The sequence below is a fragment of the Trichosurus vulpecula genome, chromosome 8, assembly GCF_011100635.1.
Source record: "Trichosurus vulpecula isolate mTriVul1 chromosome 8, mTriVul1.pri, whole genome shotgun sequence".
Classification (NCBI taxonomy): Eukaryota; Metazoa; Chordata; class Mammalia; order Diprotodontia; family Phalangeridae; genus Trichosurus; species Trichosurus vulpecula.
Window position 1 is genome coordinate 91,970,176 of NC_050580.1, and position 6,615 is coordinate 91,976,790.

Here is a 6,615-nt window from a genome sequence, read left to right on the forward strand (position 1 = left end):
GTTTCATCTTATTTTTTGCTTTCCTCCCCAGTGCCCACCTTTGCACAGAAGTTACCTTGTATAAGAATACATGTTGACTTGCACTAGTAGCCTTTGTCAAGATTTTCACTGAAATTCTGTACTTCTTCATCCACTACAGCAAAGTTAATGCATAAGCTGCAATTACCTTCACAGAAATCTCTCTTTAAGAACATTATCATCACTGCAAGGCAGGATAACCAAAGGTCCTTTGACATGATGCTTCTTGATATCCTCAGCTATATGAGGAAACTAAACTCACCAACACTTTCTCTCTAAGGATAATCTATAAGCTATCTTTCTATTTAACTGCAACTTATTTCGCTTCTACTTTCATTTATAGCAATAATATCAATATTTATGTGAGTCAGTTTTTGCAGCAGTACAATTCATTGGTCAGTGGGTAAACATCTCACATTTAGATGGTCAACAGTAAAATTCACATTTACAGATGGTTTTTAAATGGTATGATCCTAATGCCAATCAGCTACTGTTATGCAGGAATAAAAGAATAACAGGACCGATGATATTTTGAAAAAAAATTTATAGGTCACCATGGTCAAAGAATTTATCACTCAGTGCTAACTGTGGTGGTAAGTCTCTCCCCATACATATCTGTGTTATATTTGGACAGGAGTTATGATCTATTGCAGAGTCCATAGTCAAAATTTTTCCATCTTAAATTCTGCTGTCATTGTCTTCAAGAAACTATGATGAGGCACTGAAGTAACCCTTTTATGGAGATTTGTGGATTCTAGTACAGAAAAAAAATATAAATGAGTGAATAAATGAATATGATACAATTGTCCCTTTTATATATATGTATATAAGTATACATACATATATATAGACATATACATATATACACATACATTATACATACATACACACATATATGTGTGTATATATATATGTATGTGTATGTATATATATATATATATCATATATATATAATTTAAGAGCAAGTTTCTACTTGCAAACCATGGCACAAAAACAGGTAAAAAAATTATCCAATTCCACTTAATGTTTCCTCCATTTCCTTGTTCCTTTATGAAATGTTGTCTTCTAACAAAACCTACTCAAAATTAAAAGGAGGGAAATAGCATTTGGAATATAAAACATCTAGTTTAATCCATTGTTAGCATTTGGGCTATACTTTTGAAGCTATCAGGAAAAAAAATCCTTCTGGAGGCCTAATTTGAAACAAACCTCTATACTGAGGTGAGACTAGAAGAGAACATTTTGACTGTGTTCATTTGAATATATATAGCTTTCTGAATGGAAAGTAGCTGTCCGAGTAAACTCTACTGCCTTATTACACCTCCTCTCTTCCTGCCATCTCCCCTGACAGGATGGAACGATCGGTAGGCACAGACCTGCATGGTAAGGACATTCCTGGAGCCCTGAGAGTTTTATGAATTCAGACAACACCTTTAACTGCCATAATAGCCCTAAGCTAGCAAAGCCAAGATGCTAGCTAGCCCTTGCTTCCAAAGTAACACTGACATAGCTGATTAATAGCTATTGAATCCTTGGAATTCAGGTACTTCTCCCTGGTTTGGCTACCATTCAAGCTGCCCCTGAAGAGCCTGAGGGTTCACAAAAGCAAAAAGCTACCCTTCTTGCTCATCAGATTTTCTGGTTCATGTAGGTTCAGGCAGGTATTTTGGGGAGCCCTAGATTGAAGGAGAAAACCACCATCCCTTTCAAATGTTCTTTAGATCCCTGGATTTACAACCAATACCACTATTTCTACTTTGGAACCATAAACCAGCTTTCACTCCATGCCCACAGGCTATTGGAACAGACTTTAATGGCTTCTCTCTAATGTTCAGGGCCATTAGGAAAGAACAAATCAGAATGGAGATGGAAACCCAGTCAAAGGAGTCCCTTTGGGCAATCACAGAGTGAAAACTTTACTAAAGCTTGTAGTGAGAGGCACTAAATGCTGTGAGTTTCTGCATCAGCTTCCAATAAGCAGGTTCAAGTTGCTGGAAAAAAAAATTGAGCAGACGATTATGTCCAAATTCTCCCACACACACACTTCTCCCATGGATGCGGCAACAGGGTGTGGGGGGGAAAGCCACTAGAAGTCAGAAAACCTTGGCTTGAGACCTGGCTCCACCAGTAACTGGCTATAGAATATTGAGCAAGTTACTTGCTCTCTCAAAGACCAAGATCCCTCATCTGTAAATGAGGGGGTTTAAAATGATGACCTGATGTCCTTTCCAGTTCTGCCATTGTCTGATTCAATTTTTCATTCTTTAAGATAGCCTTTTGATGGTCTTTTATGAGCCAAAAGCCCATCTGCTCCTTTGTGGGTTCTTATGTGCAATTTCATTTAGATGTTCATGTTATATCATTAAGTCACATGGTAAAATTCAGTTCCTATCTTTTTCACACACCTATATGCACACACACACACACACACACACACACACACACACACACAAACACACACACATATATACACAGACCCTTACACCCTTCCCTCTCTACACAAACACTGAGAATCCCATCCAAAGTAGCTTGCTACCTACTCTCCTTATTCTGACCCTACAGCTTCATATTAGAAGAACTTAGGATTTAGACAGCACCTTAGTTGTATGTGAGATGTGTCTCTACCCTCAAGAAGCTCTCCGACTACCTTAGTACACAAGACAATTATGCAAAAGGACATAGCATATGTTATATCATATATAAAGACATACTGTCATATTATGAATTAAGTGGCAAATGAAGGAGAGACCTAGAAGTTCAGAGGAAAGAGAACATTTAGAACTTCCTGGATAGGATGGAATCTGAGGTGGACTTAAAAGAAAGGGTAGAATTTACATCAGTGGAAAAGAGATGATCTGAATGATGAGTCAAGAACCCATAGAATTGTCCTTGAGTTGGAGCATTAGATGACTTTTTGATACATTCCCAGTTCCATTTATTGCATTCTTGGTTCAGCATTTTTTTTTATTGCTCAATTACCTCTAAGGAGCTGCTGTGTACCTTCCCCAGCTTTGGACAAATGATTTTGAGAAATGATGTTCAGATCTATCAGTGTCACAATTTCCATCTCGATCTTGAACTAGAGTTTAGGAGATTCCTGAAGAGGCAAGAATTAGACTTTCTTCTCATCTTCTTTCCAGGACGTTGCCAAGATCTGTAGCTTTCTCATTCAGTCTCTTCAACATATCTACTTATTGTTGATTAGCTGACGTCTGCTGGCAAGTTCTTCACATATTTCCTCAGTTCTCCCCTAACTACCTTAGCCATCTTCAGGTACCACTCTGCTGATCTGCACTATCAAGCATCCATACTTGAAATCCTTTAAATATTTAACATAGTATTCTCACCAGGACTCTCCAAAATATAGACATGTCTCTATAAAGATAATTTTCAATATCCAGATTTTATAGTACATATTGTAACACAACAATGTATATTCCATTCATAATTTTATTACTATAGAGATGAGTGTTTCTTATGAAACACTAATTCACCTAAACTCATCTTCTTTGGAACCAACTAATGTAGGGGTGGAATACAATTATACTTAAAACAAAATATCTCGTGTGGACTTATATGCAAGTATCTAACCCTCCAACTTCATTTTAAGGTGTTTGAGGGCAGAACATGTCTTAGACATACTTGTGTTCACACATAGTATTCATTTACCATTCTGGACACCAATAGGCATTCAATAAATATTAGAATCATAGAATCTTACAGCTGAAGGGAAGAGATCTCACATACCATCTAATCCAGCCTTTACCCCACCTGAAAAAGAATCAATCTCATGTTGAATAATTGTTTTTCAAGCTCTTCAAACTTTACTAAAGTCTTATTCTAATGCTTTAGTGTAGATGACAATGACCCACACTTCCCAAAGACTATACTACTGAAGCACATATTCTATAGAAGCAATTAGAAGAAGGAGTGGAGAGAATGCAGCACTTGGAGTCAGGAGGACCTGAGTTCAAATCCAGCCTCAGATATTCACTAGTTGCATGAACCTTGGCAGGTCAGTTAACTGCTCCATACTTCAGTTTCCTCTTCTGTAAAATGGGAATAAATAGTCTACCTCACAGGCTGGTTATGAGGATAAAATGAGATTGTGTTCATAGAGTGCTCTGCAAACCTTAAAGTGCTATATACAAATCTTAAAGTGCTACAAAACCCTTAAAGTTCTATACAACCATTTTAGAGAACAATCTGCAGTTGTACCCAAAGAGTTATTAAACTGCGTATATCCTTTGACCCAGCAATACCACTACTATGTTTATTTCCAAAAATGATTAGGGGAAAAGGAAGAGAATCTATATGTTCTAAAATATTTATAGCAGTTCTCTTTGTAGTGGCGAAGAATTGGATATTGAGAAGATGCCTGTCAATTGGAGAATGGTTGAAAAAGTTGTATATAATTGTGATGGAATACTGTTGGGCTACAGGAAATGACAAGCTCAATGATCTTAGAAAAACATGGATAGAGAGATTTGCACAAAATAATGAAGAGCAAAATGAGAAGAACCAAGAGAATGTTGTATACAGTAACAGCAATGTTGTTTTAAAAATGACTTTGAGTGAATAAGCCATTTTGACTATTAGAAATACCTACATTAACTACAAAGGACATATGAAGGAAGATGCTATCTGCATCCAGAGAAAGAACTGACAAATAGAAGTGTGTATGGAATAATTTCATGCACAAACACACACACACGCACACATACACACACACACACACACACAATTTGTGTCTAGTGGTAACCATCTCTAGGGTGGGGAAAGGGAAGACAAAAAGAGAAAAAATTCATACGATAACATTATTATATATTTAAAAGGAATAGCAAGCTGTAGATAATAGATTTGCAGTTTCATGTGCAATCATCTTTTTTATTATACCTGCCATGAAAATGCTTGTTTTAGCCCAGAAATTTAAAATAAAATATATAAATAACTATTTTAAGTGCTATACCAATACTAGATTGTGTGGCTCTTAGTCAAAGGCGTGCCTCCCTTAATTTGGAGAGATTCATCACTAGATTGGCTGGAAGAGGAGGGAATATTTGGTTATAACAACTCCCCTAGACCATCTAACAAGCTGTAAAGAAACTGCAACCACTATTGGTAAAAGGAAAACCACTTGGACAACCCCCCCCCAAATCCTTAAAGTATTTTAAACCTTAAAGTATATTATAAATTTATTTATTGTTAGTATTATGGTTCATATTAGTTTTGTTGAATGACGAAACTTATATCCATCTTCATTTTTCACAGGACTCTATCTAGACCAGTAGGAACTAATGCTACTAATGCTACAGCCTCAGGAGGATAAAGAAACATCTCACAGTGATTAACAACTGCTGCTATCAAGAAGTGCTTCTTTTAGTAACTGAAATCCATTCCCAGCTGCTGCTGTAGCCAATTTCCTTTGTTTTTTATACTCAGTGAAAATGGAAAAGAGCTAATCACCATTATCTTCCATGTGACTAGACCTCATATATTTGAAGACTATTAAATTATCCCTTAGTCCATACTTAATCATTTGAACTCCTTTCTGTTTTTCTCCTCATCAGTGTAGGACATCTGATAGCATCACCTTGACTTGTCGAGTTGACTTCAGTCTGCACAAGGGGGATTTCCATCAACATCTATTGATAGGCATCAGCCTCATCCTCTAAAATAGCTTCCTTTCTATAAATCAGTGATAGACTGATATGCAACTCATCCATGAACTGGAACAGCAGCTTGTTTCAAAAGAAGCAAAGTTGCTAAGACTACTTTTTTATTAGTTAAAGAATCTTTCATAGCAAAAAAAGCAAACAAAATTCAGAAGATAGTTTCCAAAATTTTTGTGAGTCCTATATGGATCATAAAAGAATGAATCCTTAAGATAAGTTGAGATAACTATATCCACAAATTATGAGACTAGTTGTTTCTCTGGTAGTATTATAAGGAAACAACAATTCTTGGAATTTTCAGTATAGGCTACCTCTTTTTACAATGGTAAATAATATTTCAAAAGAGGAAGAGGTTTCATTAATCAGATAACAAGCAAAAGGCTTCCAGGGGAGAAGAAAAATAGATCCCCCTCAGGTCTTTGATTGACAGAACTCGAAAGGATAAATAGATCCAGCAGTGAAATGTGCCTAGTGTATTCTGTATGTTTGGGAATTAAGATATATGCCCTATGAGAAGTCTCACAACTCATATATAATTGGTGGACATGGTGTGAGCATGTATATACACATATGTGCATGTACATATGCACATACATATACATGCAGATATGCATGCACATATATGTATGTGTGCATGTGTGTATATGTAGTGTTCTACACCCAAAGTTCCTCACCTCTTCAAAGAAGGGAGGGAAATGCATTGTCTCCTTTCTTCCTTGGGGCCAAGGTTGATTACTATAATTTCCTACTTTTCCCATCCAAGTTTTATTGTTGCTGTTCCTTCCATTTACACTGTTATAGTCATTGCTTACATTTTTCCGATTCTTCTTACTTCAATTTACATGAGTTCATATAAGTCTTCCCATACTTCTCTGTATTCATCCTGGTCATAATTTTTTAGTTATATTCCATTCTATTCATA